The sequence below is a fragment of the Chionomys nivalis genome, chromosome 25 (assembly GCF_950005125.1).
Source record: "Chionomys nivalis chromosome 25, mChiNiv1.1, whole genome shotgun sequence".
Classification (NCBI taxonomy): domain Eukaryota; kingdom Metazoa; phylum Chordata; class Mammalia; order Rodentia; family Cricetidae; genus Chionomys; species Chionomys nivalis.
Genome location: NC_080110.1, coordinates 29782500 through 29798370, shown reverse-complemented (window position 1 = coordinate 29798370; position 15871 = coordinate 29782500).

Here is a 15871-nt window from a genome sequence, read left to right as displayed (position 1 = left end):
GGTTGTGAGCCACCATGTGGTTGCTGGGAATTGAACTCAGGACCTTTGGAAGAGCAGGCAGTGCTCTTAACCTCTGAGCCATCTCTCAGCCCCGGAGATATTTTTTTAAGTAACTTAATTCCCTTTTCAAAACAATTACTATACAGAAGCTCAGCAGGGCAGAATGCTGGCTAGTTTTACCTCAGCCTGGCACAAGCTAGAGTCATAAGAGGAGAGTCTCAACTGAGAAAATGCCTCCACAGGATCTGGCTGTGGGCAAGCCTGGAGGGCATTTTCTTTCTTTTTAAAGATTTAGTTATTATGTATCCAGTGTTCTGTCTGCATGTATGCCTACAGGCCAGAAGAGGGCACCAGATCTCATTACAGATGGTTGTGAGTCACCATATGGATGCTGGGAATTGAACTCAGGACTCTGGGAAGAGCAGCCAGTGCTCTTAACCACTGAGCCGTGTGTGTGTGTGTGTGTGTGTGTGTGTGTGTGTACTACTTTAGGGCAACCAAATAATCTGAATGAAAGCCGGAATTTGTCCTTCCAATAAAATTATCTTAATGGGCTGTGTGATAGTGCATGCCTGGAATCTCAGCACTTGTGAAACAGAGGCAGAAGATCAATAATTCAGGGTCATCCTCCTCCATGTGATGAGTTCGAGGCTAGCCTGGGATATATGAGACCCTGTCTCAAATACACACAGATATGTTGGCAGATGACTTGTTCAGCATGTGTGAAGCCCTGGGTTCAATACCACCACCACCCCCACACAGTATAAACCAAACATGCTGGTGTACAGCTGGATTCCAAGCAGTCACCATCCTTGGCTACACAGAGTTCGATCCAAGCCTGGAATACATGAGAACCCCGTCTCAAAAGGAGAAGAAGAAATAATAGTGGAGTCAGGAGTTGGGAGCCTGTAATTACAGGCTGAGGCAGAAAGACGGACAGTTGGAGGCCAGCCCAGCTTATATATAGCAAAATCCTGAAGAAAACGAAAAACAATCAAAGCAGGCATGGGTGAGGAGGGAGAGCAGAGGAGAGGAGAAAAATAAAGGGGACTCCAGTTAAAGTTGCCCAGACCGTGAGGGGAAAAGCCTGTGAGAACAAAGCGAAAGGGAAATGAGACTGGAATAGGGGTATTTCAGAAAGGCAAACAGAACGGTGCCTCGCTTAGCAACCCTGCAAATATTAATCTCTAAACAATGGCAAATGAGAGCAATAATAAGCCTTTGACGGAGGACATCCCAAAGATATTCTCATCAGACTTCTGTTAATGAAACAGACACGAATTCTGCTATTATAATTACCCTGGGCTGTCCTGGAACTCACTCTATAGACCAGGCTAGCGTCGAGCTCACAGAGATCCACCTGCCTCTGCTGGAGTTAAAGGTGTGTGCCACCACCGCCCGGTAAGCCCTCACTCTTAAATATACAGAAAATCAAGCATCATTACGTAGTTTTAAAAAAGAGTTATTCATCTCTGTGAGTTCGAGACCAGCCTGGTCTACAAGAGCTAGTTCCAGGACAGGCTCCAAAACCACAGAGAAACCCTGTCTCGAAAAACCAAAAAAAAAAAAAAAAAAAAAGGAGAGTTATTCATACAGTATTCTGCCTGCATGTATGGCCAGAAGAGGGCGCCAGATCTCATTACAAATGATTGTGAACCACCCTGGGGTTGCTGGAAATTGAATTTAGTGCTTCTGGAATAGTTAGTGCTCTTAACCTCTGAGCCATCTCTCCAGCCCACATTGTTATCTTTTTAAGGAAAATCTTTAATATACAAGAAAGAAACCAAAGCAAGCAAGTAAGAAAGGAAAAAGCTAAAGGGAGTCTGGAGAGATGACTGTGGGTAAGGACAGATGGAAAAGGGCTTCTGTGTAAGCATGAGGACCTGAGTTCGACACCCAGCACTCAGAAAAGTCAGGCTCAACCCACAGAGTCTGTAGCTTCAGCTCAGCAGGGCAGAATGCTGGCTAGTTTTACCTCAGCCTGGGACAAGCTAGAGCCATCAGAGGAGGGGGGTCTCAATTGAGAAAATGCCTCCAGAGGATCTGGCTTGTAGGGCATTTTCTTTCCTTCCTTCTTTCCTTCTTTCCCTCCCTCCCTCCCTCCCTCCCTCCCTCCCTCCCTCCCTTCCTTCTCTCCCTCCCTCCCTCCTTCCTTCCTTCCTTCCTTCCTCTCACTCTTTCCTTCCTTCGTCTTTCTTTCTTTCTTTCTTTCTTTCTTTCTTTCTTTCTTTCTTTCTTTCTTTCTTTCTTTCTTTCTTTCTTTCTTTCTGATTTAGTTATTATGTATCCAGTGTTTTGCCTACATGCATGCCTACAGGCCAGAAGAGGGCACCAGATCTCATTGCAGATGGTTGTGAGTCACCATATGGATTCTGGGAAATGAATTCAGGCCTCTGGGAAGAACAGCCAGTGATCTTAACCACTGAGCCATCTCTCTAGCCCCAAGGGCATTTTCTTAATTAGTGATTGATGTGGGAGGGTCCAGCTATTGTGGGTGGGGACCTGGTGGTCCTGGGTTCTATAAGAAAGCATGCTGAGCAAGCCATGGGGGGCAAACCAGTAAGCAGCACCCCACTAGGGTCTCTGCATTAACACCTGCCACCAGGTTCCTGCTGGGATCAAAGGCATGTGCCACTACCACCCAGTTTAGTTTTATTTATTTTGATGGGCTTATTTCTTTTTCAAGAATTTCTAAGTAGGGGGCTGGAGAGATGGCTCAGAGGTTAAGAGCATTACCTGCTCTTCCAAAGGTCCTGAGTTCAATTCCCAGAAACCACATGGTGGCTCACAACCATCTGTAATGAAGTCTGGTGCTCTCTTCTGGCCTGCAGGCATACACACAACAGAATATTGTATACATAATAAATAAATAAATAAATATTAAAAAAAAAGAATTTCTAAGTATAGCCATTAAAGACAAACACCTTTAATCCCAGCACCCAGGAGGCAGAGGCAGGCAGATCTCTGTGAGTTCAAGGCCAGCCTGGTCTACAGAGTGTGTTGAAGGATAGGCTCCAGGCTGGGCGGTGGTGGTGCACGCCTTTAATCCCAGCACTCGGGAGGCAGAGGCAGGCGGATCTCTGTGAGTTCGAGACCAGCCTGGTCTATAAGAGCTAGTTCCAGGACAGGCTCCAAAACCACAGAGAAACCCTGTTTCGAAAAACCAAAAAAAAAATAGGCCGGGCGGTGGTGGCGCACGCCTTTAATCCCAGCACTTGGGAGGCAGAGGCAGGCGGATCTCTGTGAGTTCGAGACCAGCCTGGTCTACAAGAGCTAGTTCCAGGACAGGCTCCAAAACCACAGAGAAACCCTGTCTCGAAAAACCAAAAAACAAAACAAAACAAAACAAAACAAAAAACAGTGTGTCGTAGTAAACAAAGCTGAATAGATTTGGAGATCAGAAGAGCAATTCAGATATCGAACATGGAGATGCAGAGTTTGAAGTTTGCCCAACTCCAAAGTCTTGCTTTGCTCCACATTTCCTCACTATGCTCCCTTCCCTACGTTGGGAATGGTAATGCATATCCCGTGCCTTTATATGTTGGAAGTGTTAGTATCCAGGCATGTGCGCGGGTGTGCTCTCAGAGATCTGTCATCTGCTATAGCCACTCCCTCTGTGCGTCAGCCACTCCCTGTGTGCACACAGTGTATCCCGGCATAAAAGGCGAGACCATCTCACCCTTTCCTCTTTCTGTCCGTGTGCTCTCACACCCAGAGGCAGCCTCTGCAGCCTCCTTCCCCCAATACACCTTCCACATGAATTCTGTTGTATGGTATGACTTCGTGGGGCCCCTTGACTCCAACCCACCAAGTTTGCCTTCCCACTTCAACAGGAAGTCTGTGATTTACTTTATATTTTTGAATTTATAGGGAGTTACAGTAAAGAGACTGCATTTATTGCAGAAGAGACTTTGAACTTTGGACTTTAAAACATTGTTGAGACAGTGATAGACTACGGGGACTTTTGAAGTCGGACTAAATGCATTTTTGCGTTCTGATACTGTTACAAGCTTACAGGGGCCAGGGAGTGGACTCTGGTAGTTTGAATTGAATTGCGGCCCCCCCTCGTAATCTCATAGGGAGGGGCATTATTAGGATATGTGGCCTTGTTGGAGTGGGTTTGGCCTTGTTGAAGGAAGTGTGTCACTGTGGGGCGGGTTTGAGGTTTTCTATGGTTGGAATCCTGCCCAGTATCTCAGTTGACTTCAGTTGCGTGCAAGATCCAGGAAGCTCAGTTAGTCCTCCTGTGACGCGTCTACCTGGGTGCCGCCATGCTCGCTGCCATGATGATAATGGACTGAACCTCTGAAACTGTAAGCCACTGCCGCAAATGAATGTTTTCTTTATAAGAGTTGCCATGCTTATGGTGCCTTTCCATAGCAATAGTAAACCCTAACAAAGATAGCTACATATTAGCTGGAGGCTAACCTGGGCTACATGAGATTTTTGTCCCAATACACAAAGAAAAAGGAAGCAGCAACAACAGCAAACAGAACACTGGTTTAAGTAACTGAATTAGTCCAAGAGGCAATTATTTCTCATAGGAAAAGGGTATTTACAGGCGATTACAGGCAAAGGGGGACGAGTGTCTGAGATGCTTGGGATAGCTGCATTACAGATTTCAGACTCTGAAATGTTTGAAGATATATAATGAGATATTCTGGGCATGAGAGTGGAGTCTAAACATGAAGTTCCCTATGTATTACATGTTTTATTCACTTGTCTTGAGGTAATTTTCTCCAATATTTTTCTGTACCTATGTTTTGCTTTCTTTTTAAAGATGTTTTAAGCTTTGTTTAGAATTTGCTTTAGTATGTTTAATTATGTGTATATGTGTGGGTATGAGTTCATATGTGCTCATGCCAGAAGCATGAGCTCTCCTGGAGGGGGAACTGCAGGTGACTGTGAGCCCTTTGGTGTGGGAGCTGGAGACTGAACTCGGTGTGTGTTCTTAACTGTCGAGCCATTTCCCCAGCATCCTGTGTGAAGGACTCTAGCATCCTTCCCTTCCCTTCTTCTCTCTCGGGCTAACCACTAAAGTCCTTTGTGACCACTTCCTCATGCCTAACTCATTCTTGAGGTCCACTTATCAAAATACCAAGGGTCAGCATCAAAATTCCTCGTTTGGCTACCCTAATAAGCATGTCCAAGTCTCCCATTTGGCTATCATAATTAACATGCCCAATCAAAGACCCCCATTTGACTACCCTAATTGACAAGCCCAATCAAAACCTACCAACCTGTCCTAGCCCAGCCCCGACTTCCCTTTTTTCTCCTTAAAAATCCCTCCTGCTGAGCCACTTGCTGTTTCTGCCCAATTCAGGTCCAGCCACCCTGCCTCCCTGTCTTGCTTAATAAATAAATCTCCTTTGTGCTGAGACTTTGGTGTCTGAATGTGTTCTGTGCCAACTCCAAGGCCCCTTTACTCTGTTTTTATATACGTGTATGTCTGTGAATATATCAGTTGGTGCCTGAGAGCATAGGTTCTTTTTTTTTTTTTTTATAAAATTTATTTATTTATTATGTATACAATATTCTGTCTGTGTGTATGCCTGCAGGCCAGAAGAGGGCACCAGACCTCATTACAGATGGTTGTGAGCCACCATGTGGTTGCTGGGAATTGAACTCAGGACCTTTGGAAGAGCAGGCAGTGCTCTTAACCTCTGAGCCATCTCTCCAGCCCCCAAGCATAGGTTCTTATAATGAGCCTATTTCTGTACTGCAGTCAGCTCCCAAATAATGATGCAGAGACTTATGGAAGCTCAGTCTGTAGCTTAGGATTGTTCCTAACTAGCTTTTTTTTTTTTTTTTCCTGAGACAGGGTTTCTCTGTAGCTTTGGAGCCTGTCCTGGAACTAGCTCTTGTAGACCAGGCTGGTCTCGAACTCACAGAGATCCGCCTGCCTCTGCCTCCCGAGTGCTGGGATTAAAGGCGTGCGCCACCACCGCCCGGCCTAACTAGCTTTTATAACTTAAATAAACCCATTTCTATTAGTCTACGGTCTATCACATCCCATGGGGTTACCTCTCTTCCATCCTTCATCTCCTGCTTCCTCTCCACGTCTTCTGTTATCTCCTGTGAACCTAGACTCCTCCTCCTCTTCTTCCTTTCTTTTTTTTTTTTGGTTTTTCGAGACAGGGTTTCTCTGTGGCTTTGGAGTCTGTCCTGGAACTAGCTCTTGTAGACCAGGCTGGTCTCGAACTCACAGAGATCCGCCTGCCTCTGCCTCCCAAGTGCTGGAATTAAAGGCGTGCGCCACCACCGCCCGGCTCTCCTCTTCCTTTCTTGCCTCAGAAATCCGTCTAAGCCTACTTCCTTCACACTGTGTTCAATATCCCACAACAGGTCTCAAAGAGAACCTTGTGGAGTCCTGGGGGAAGACGGGAGCCAGCATTGACCTTGACAAGTTAATTGGCACCAGTCTGTGTTAATGGAAGAACGTGTGACTCCCTTTTCAATCAGGCAGAAACTTTCTTCAAGCCCCTGAAGGGATGGAGGATTTTGTCTAAATGCCTGACCTTGGGAAAAGGATTTTCTCTGGGGTGAGGGTGGGGTGGAGGTTCAGACATTCCATTATAGAATATTGTTGTTTCTTTCTTTCTTTTTTTTTTTTTTTTTTTTTTTTGTTTTTCGAGACAGGGTTTCTCTGTGGTTTTGGAGCCTGTCCTGGAACTAGCTCTGTAGACCAGGCTGGTCTCGAACTCACAGAGATCCACCTGCCTCTGCCTCCCAAGTGCTGGGATTAAAGGCGTGCGCCACCACCGCCCGGCTTAATATTGTTGTTTCTTATGTGACTTAGTTTGTCCAAATAGCTAAAGCCTGAAGTGGGCACAGACGAAGCTAAACAAACATTAGTGCGAGCCTGAGTAGACCACAGGGATTTATAAATCTTGATTACCAAGTATACCTTATCTATCCAGCATCTATCGCTTCTCCAGATTTCCTAGCAGTTTGGTGTTAACTAGACTAGTGTGGGAGTTGGCAGAGTTATCACACTTTGTGGTTCCAAGGTGGCAGGGATTTTTTTTTCCCCCAAGAATTATTTTAATAATTCTGCCATTGGGTACATCTTCATCCAATCACCAAAGCTCATGCAGCACTTCCAGAGGGAAAGGCACAGGGAACTCCCATAACACATAGTGAGAATTGTTATGCCCAAATCCGCAAAGTCCCCCTAAAGCCAACAAGGAGACTAAGTTCCGTATGTAAAAGCAAAGAGCCTTTATTTTATGCAAGTTTGCAAACTTGGTCTCTCTGCGTGTCCAAGTATTGGAATAAACAGAGCCCTGAGCTTAGAGTAGGGTTTTTATAGTAGTAAAGGTGGGCGTGAGGGGTTTCTGAGGTTCAGGACCCCTGATTTGTTGACATTTGTCTAGGGGTGTCCTGGTGAGTGTGCTGGCAGGTGATCCTGTCTACAGCAGTTGGAATGTTAGGCATTTCCTTTGGATGGTCTGTTTTGGGGTGGTTGTCGGGTAATCTCAGTTTGTGGTTCTTCCTGCAACCAGGTATTGTTTCAGGGTAAACTACTGAGACTCAGTCTTCCAGTTTAAACTTATTGATGGCTGAGTCCTACTCTGGCAGGTGATAATAGTTGGAAGTAAAGAACTTCCTTTGGTGATCTGTTCATATTTAGCTTATCATGGCTGGCCCTCATATTTCCCCCTTCACAAGCACCGATGACAGGACCCAATATTGGGTCCTGCTTGCCCCTGGTTTTAAGGAGGTATGGAACTATTTAAATTAATAAATCCATTCATTGACAACTTTGAGCCCCCCCCCCCTTTTTGTATATCAACAGGCACTATAGGTATTTATCTTGTCCCGCATGCCAGGGAGTTCCCCCTTGTCTCAGCCTTTCAACCTATCTTGGGCAGGGGACATGGGACAATGTGTTCCTTTCCGCAACTACTTCAAGCTGACATTAAGGCATTGTTATCGGGGCCCAAGCAGTATGAAAGGCTAGCCAAAGGCAGGGAGGGAAATTAGGCAATGCGGCACTCATCAGACTTCGTTGAAGAACAGAGTGTGTTCATATCAGCTGGACTGGTCCACATCAGCTTTCAGGAAGTTCAGGGCTCACCGCCATTCAGAGCATTTTGCAGTCAGCAGCTGATGCTTAGATGCGTCTGCCAGCCAAGTGGAAACGTATTGGGATAAGTTTAAACTGGGAACAGAAGTTAAAATGTAGAAAAAGAGCAGATAACAGATATCTGTAAACAGGACGTATAGACTCACATCTTTGAGTCCTAGCTAACAAGTTGGCTATAGCTTTGTGGAAGAATCTGGATAGCTTTTGCTATTAAACTGACATTATAACTGCCCTAGCCATTAATACTATCAGAGATCTCAGAAGGATAAATAAAGTATATCTGAGTACAGACCAAGTAGTTTCTGAATCTATTAAAACTGACAGGGACCAGAGTCCATATACAGTTAGTCATACCCAGGTCACCATAGCTTTGGAGGCAGAAATATCCAGAACAGCAGTCTTACTGTCTAAGACAGACCCATAAGGTGAATTTTTTTTCCTCTGGAAGAGGGACATGGAAAATAATGACCATATTTTGTCTAGGAAAAAGTGGTACAATCAATTCTCCAAGGTCCTGCTGTTTGTCCACAGTCTGGACCGGGTCCTGGCAGCAGGTCTTGTATTGGGGCATCTCGCCCAGTGGTCAGCGTCGTTGTAATCCAGGTGGAGACATCTGGTGTCTCATAGTCTTTTTTGGAGACCTTGGGTCACTGCTAGGATCTGGAAGTCTCTGTCTAATATAGTAAGCTTGTTAATTATTATTTTAAATGCCATATTCTGCATATCCCTGAAGTATGAGTGCTGCCTAGGTATGTCTGATTAGACAAACTTTGTTTTTTATTATTTGTTTTAAATAAGGCTTTTTTTTTTTTTTTTTGGTTTTTCGAGACAGGGTTTCTCTGTGGCTTTGGTTCCTGTCCTGGAACTAGCTCTGTAGACCAGGCTGGTCTCGAACTCACAGAGATCCGCCTGCCTCTGCCTCCCGAGTGCTGGGATTAAAGGCGTGCGCCACCACCACCCGGCTAATAAGGCTTATTTTTGTAACTAATTATATCAGTACTTTAAAGATGACTAACTAACTTGTATTTTCTAACGGTCTATAATAAGTTAGCAGCTTTTAAAAGACTAGAACTCCACACTCTAATGATTTAGAATTAAAGCTAATAAAGGAACTGAATTAATCATTCCGAGGGTAAACACAGAACAAGTTTATATCTAGCTGTTACTGCTATCTCCTGCAAGGGCAAGGACCAGGTCCCAGGGTGAACTGGGAACAGCAGGGAGTCTAAGGGTTAGCATTGCTCTGGGGCAAACTGAGGTTCAGGTCTACCTTCCTGCTGATCTAGAGAACCCATCTTGGCAGGTGTGTACAAACCTGGGAAAGCTGCCCTGGGCCCTACATTTTTCCCCCTTCACAAGTACAGATGACAGGACTCAATCATGGGTCCTGTCTGCCCAGGGGCTCAAGGAGGTGATACTGGAACCTCAATACCATTAATCAAACAGTATTGACCCGTTCTTAAACAAAAGCCATCAGTCTGTTGATAAGAAGAAGCAAGGTCATTGGGGCCCATTAGAGCTGGAAGCAAGGTTGTTAACCCGAGGAGACCAGTCGAACAGGTTTTCTACCAGCTTCCCTGTGAGCATTCTGTTCTCTATCACTAACAAGGCCATTGGATCTCTAATGACCCCGGAGTGATTGAGAAACAACATTTTTTTTTTCCCCAGAAGAGGAGGTCCAAACCTCTTAGTATCAATACAAAAATCTATGACTGAGTTTGTCCAAATAGCTTAAACCCAACAAAGTTAGCAAAGACAAGGAGGCTAAACATACATTGTTAAGCCTGAATAGACCTTGAACAAGGAAATATAGTTTTAAACCATTAGTTAATATTTTTAACGCTTTTATCTTTTAATATGTTTTTTAACGTTATAGTGATTCTCTCATTACTGAAATTTTTCCTGTTGTTGTTTTTTTTACAACTGCAGTTTTGCCTGTGTTGTGAATCTCAGTTTAAACATCTGACATGCAGGCGATCCCAGACTACCCCTGTACAACCCCCAAAAGATTGAGATTCACAGGATTGGATGCTGTTCCAAGCCCTTTAGCAAACTGCTTAGGTCATTGTCTTCTTCATCACAAGAAATGAACATTTCTGGTCCTGGTTAGCTTTTGGTACTTATGGCTCTGACCCTAATTTTTAGCCTAATTTTAAGTTCAAATATTAACAATATTAACTTTAGCAAAATGGCAATCCAAAATTTAAAATGGAATTATGCTTTATGGTTTCTTTAGAATTACCTATGCATAGATTTTAAATAATTAAAACATGGGTCTAACAAAGGAAGAGCCATAATCCAGTTCTAGAGCCAGCTTTTCAATAAAAAAAAAAAAACCAAGTATATAGCAGTTTTAACATTATCTATACCAAAAAGTCATCTGAATTTCTGCAAAGTCAAATTTAGTAACCAGAACTCAGTGATAAATTTCTGAAGTCAGGCCCGTAAGTGTGGCCACAGCAGTGATGGGCGGCAGAGACAGCGAAAATATCCAGACCATTTCTGTCTCAGCTCCATGCTTGCAAGAAAACTTAGGTAGACAACCTTTTCAACAAAACAAGCACATTCAGTATTTGCATGAATGAGAAACCACAGCAAACATAGTTCAGATCCCCTTCTGACCGTCTATAACTTTTTATATACCTTTAATCCATTTTTTCTCTCTTTAGTCTCCTGCTTTTTCCCTCGCTTTTTAGATGACATACCAAAATCTCTCTCACTTTTTAGACAACATAAAAACTCTTACCAAAGTCTTTCTTGTGTCTTTCCTCAGTGGTGTATGATATATTGTATGGCTACAATATTTTAAACAAGAACAGAAACATGCATATACTATAACAAAAAAACCTTTAAACTTACATCATACCAGCATGAAACATTTGAGACCAACAGTAGTTTTTTTTCATACATTAACCAATAATAATTTGTAACCAACCCCCATAAATGATGACAGATGTTTATAACACATTGGATCTGAATGACCAAAGCAGCTCTGGTGGAGGGAAGTCTGGCTACAGTGTCACAACACGGCCATTGCAGCTCAACACCTATAGCCAGCGAGCGTCCTTGACCTGCAGAGCTAAACCTTGGTCAGGTTTGACCAGAAGTTGAGACACGCAGCCTCCAGGGTGGGCAGAGGGAACTCAACCACCAGCATGGGAGGGGGCAGGGTGGTATGCAGCATGGGGGAGAAAGATTGTTAACCTCTCCAACCGTAGCAATTAACCCCAGATTCTCTGTTCAGTGTTTGAAATCCTATTGGGGCACATCCGTCCCCTACAGCTGTGGCTGACAGCCTTGTTACATTGTAACAACAAGGGTGTATAGCCCAGCCACCATCCATACAAGCCTGCCCCCGTGCTTGGGGCCAAGGCTGACTCCTTTTCTTGAAATGTTTAAGGCAGCGTGTAGAGATTATTTGTCTTATCCCTTTTAGGAAAATTTACCCCTATGCTTATGGCCCTATCTGTAAGTGATCACAATATCAAAGTCAAAGAAGTCATGATTTGAGTCTGTCCCAGATCATCAGCGTCAGTCTATAAGTCAGGACAAAAACACGACACACAGACACACAGGACAATGGCGCCAAACCAAAGACGACAGCTTCAATCTATTTTGTGGGTGTGACCTGCCCCTCTATAGAAATAAGACTGCTACCTGCATCTCACCATAGGGAACCACCCTCTGCAGAAGGGCCCTGGGGATGCCTCCTCCAGGCACCCCGCCCACGATCTTTCGTACATACACCTAGATCATCTACAGGCACTCAGAAAGACATGAGACATGAAAGAAAACACAGAAAACTTACTGGCCGGTTTAAGGTTCTACAGGTGGTCGCCTCAGTGGGCTTGGGAGACCCCTGTACGTGGCCATGTGAGTGTTGGAAATCAAACCCACATCCTCTACCCAAGCAGCCAGCACTCTTAACCACTGAGTCACTATCTGTAGAATTTTTTCAGTTTGACAACTTAGTGCCAGAAAGTTTTGTATCTCAGGGCATCTCGGATTTCAGACACAGGAATTCATTGTACTTCACCTGTACTTCCCGGTCCCAATGAAAGAACTGACCTGGCAACAAGGTTCAAGGGCCTGTGAAGGTGGCACCGTGTAAAGATACTATTTGCATAAATACATTAAACAACAGAACACCAGGAAGGTAACAGCCAGGGTTCCCACCGTAATATGTGATCTGAAAGGAAGTTAGGGTTGTCAGCAAAGAACACACACACAAAAAAAAAAACCTTCTAAAAATAACATCAGTTTACAGGAAACATGGGAAATTGAGAAATAGATGTCTGTGCTAAACAGCAACACAAGGATGTAATCAGGGACAAACAAGAACAATTGTTACAGCTACTGTAATACTTGTTATGATGGCCATAACCCTTCGTGGTCCATAGGGGTCACCTATGAAACGGTGTGATTCCCGGAATGTGTCGTTCCCCTGTTTGAGCACAGGGAATGCATTCGTTATTAAGGAAAGAACTCCTGAGACTGGGAGGGGCCGTCGGCAGAAGAATAGGCACGTCAGGAATTTTCAGTAAGCAATCCTGTGGACATCTAAGAGGAAGTGTTGGAGCACAGACGAAACAAAAACTGTCTCCATTGTTAAAGCAAGGTGACGGGAGATGGGGTTCGCTATATTTTACTGCGGAATTTTGTTCCGACTCTTTCTTACTCTGTAGCCCAAGCTGTCGTGGAACTCACGGTGTAGCCCAGGCCGGCATCAAGTTTGAGGTAATCCTTTGCTGTAAATGTTTTTGAGGTCAGCCTCCTGAGCGCTAGTATTACTGGTGTGAGCCTCCTGTCCTAGATCACAATTTCTATTATGTTTCCTTTTGAAAAACACCAAGAGTAGTTTAGGTTTGGTCAAAGGTAAGCTCATTGAAATAAGAGTCAGGCCGGGCGATGGTGGCGCACGCCTTTAATCCCAGCACTCGGGAGGCAAAGGCAGGCGGATCTCTGTGAGTTCGAGACCAGCCTGGTCTACAGAGTAGTTCCAGGATGGGCTCCAAAGCCACAGAGAAACCCTGTCTCGAAAAACAAAAAAAAAAAAAAAAAAAAAAAAAAGAAATAAGAGTCAGAGGAAGCTGCCCCAAGTGCAACAGGGAACAACAAAAGAGGAAGTGTGAAGAAATAGAGTAACATACAGGAAGAGTGGAGAGGAGCCAGGTGTGTTGGTGCGGCCTTTACTCCCGGCACTCAGGAGGCAGGGGCAGAGGCAGGAAGATCTCTGTGAGCTGAAAGGCCAACCTGCTCAACGTCAGCCAGCCAGGCTACATAGTGACTCTCTCTCTCTCTCTCTCTCTCTCTCTCTCTCTCTCTCTCTCTCCCCCTCCTTGACATCTCCCCACCCTATAAATAAACATTTTTTTTCAGAAGTCCCTGATCCATGAAGTTGTGATAACTAAATTAAATATTTATGGAAAGTTCATGTTCTATACTTGGAACAAAATAGGCCCTGAATCAATATTGACGGCCTTTTAAATGTTTAAGTAAGATTGAATGCAAACCTCCTCTGTGTTCCCCAAACTGGTTTACCGTGTCTGCTCCCGCTCAGGAGCCCTGGCTGTCACCAAGAGCGGCAAAGAGTATGTTATCTCTGAAAACAATAGAAATTGGCTCCAAAATTTTTTTTACACTAAGTGAAGTGGTTTCAAAATCCTGGGGAAAGTTAGAGCCAAAATAAATTCCCCCAAACTACCTTCCAACACTTACCTCTCCCTCTCCACTTCCTCATCTCTGTCTGTCTGTCTGTTTGTCTGTCTGTCTCTGTCTCTGTTTCGCTCAGAATGAGGTAAAGAAAAGGAAGGGGGTTGCAGGAGCTGGAGAGCTGGCTCAGTGGTTAAGAACACTTGTTGCTCTTGCTGAAGGCCCAGATTCATTCAGTTCTCAGCAGCCAGATGGTTCACAACCACCTAAGATCAGTTCCAGAGGAACTAACACCCTCTCTGACCTCCTAGGGCACCAGGCTCTTATGTGGAGCACACACATACATGCAGGCAACACACACATACATGCATGTGTGCGCACGCACGCGCGCACACTTTAAAATTTCAAAGTTGAGGCACGTGAGCAAGCAATTATAATGAGTTTCATTCTGTCATAAGTATAATTCATACCTAGCTATTTTGCTAAGTATTTTAAATTACTAACTAGAATATGACCCGGAAATCTCACTGCTCGGTTTATACTGGCAAAGCAATGACAGTACTAACCTTCACATGGTTATTGTGCCACTGTTAATGATAGCCAAGATATTGAGTTAAACTATATATCTATCAGCTGATGAGAAGACAGTGGAAAACTTACTGCATAGTATTTGTTCACAAAAATAATGAAAGTATGGGGGAGGGGAAGGCATGAGGAAATATATTGTATGAGGTGGATGTGGTGGCAGACATTTTTAATCCCAGAACTCTAGAAGTAGAAGAAGGTGGATCTCTGTTAGTTCTAGACCATCTTGGTCTACATAGCGAATACCAAGACAGTCAGGGATGTATTGAGAGATCATACCTCAATATATATATTCATATATAATAATAAATATATTTATAAAGTATGTATTATGAAAACTTTTTCAAGAAAAAGAATAAAGGGTAGTTTGTCATTTGCAGACGCATGGAGGGAACTGAAAGATATTATGTTAAATGAAATAAGCCAGATACAGAATCACAAATATCATATGTTCTCACTTAAATGTGGAACCTTAAAAAGAGCTTTTGCTAGAGGTCGCACACAGAGTCCCATGCGTGAAGGTCAGTGCTTGGCTGCTAAGATACATCCTAAACTCTAACGTGTGCCCGTCTGAAACCTCAAGGGCCAGGCCCTGTGCTCACCTTTCTCTCAGCGTTTCTGATCCAGACTTTCACAAGAACAGCTTATTAAACGCTACACAGAGTTCTGGGGATTTTCTAGCTCAGTTTGCAACCCTCCACATTCCTTCCAGCAAGCAGTTCCAAATGCGTAAGAGCTACATGGTGAGTTCCAGCATGTCAACAAGTACACTTTTTTTTAAAGATAGATTTATTTATTTATTATGTATCCAGTGTTCTGCCTCCATGTATGCCTGCACACCAGAAGAGGGCACCAGATCTCATTACAGATGGTTGTGAGCCACCATGTGGTTGCTGGGAATTGAACTCAGGACCTTTGGAAGAGCAGGCAGTGCTTTTAACTGCTGAGCCATCTCTCCAGCCCCACTGGTCCACTTCTTTTTTTTTTTTTTTTTTTAAATATTTATTTATTTATTATGTATACAATATTCTTTCTGTGTGTATGCCTGAAGGCCAGAAGAGGGCACCAGGCCTCATTACAGATGGTTGTGAGCCACCATGTGGTTGCTGAGAATTGAACTCAGGACCTTTGGAAGAGCAGGCAATGCTCTTAACCGCTGAGCCATCTCTCCAGCCCCCACTGGTCCACTTCTTAATTTCAATTTTTGGTGCTAGTTAATTTTCTCATTGCTGTGACCAGCTGAACAACATATAATTAAGGGAGAGAAGACTGGTTGTGGCCTATAATTTGAGGGGGTGCACTTGACCTTGGTGGAGGTGACAGGCCAGTGAAAGCAGGAGGCTCCTCAGTGCTGGAATTAAAAACCTATGCCATTGTGTTCAGATTTAATTTTATTTGTGTGTGTGTGTGTGTGTATTCGAGATGGGGGAGGGGGAGGCAGAGAAATGCTGATCACAGAAGGAAAAAGGAAGAAAAGACAAACAAAAAGATACGCAGCCCAGCCGGGCGGTTGTGGCGCACGCCTTTAATCCCAGCACTCGGGAG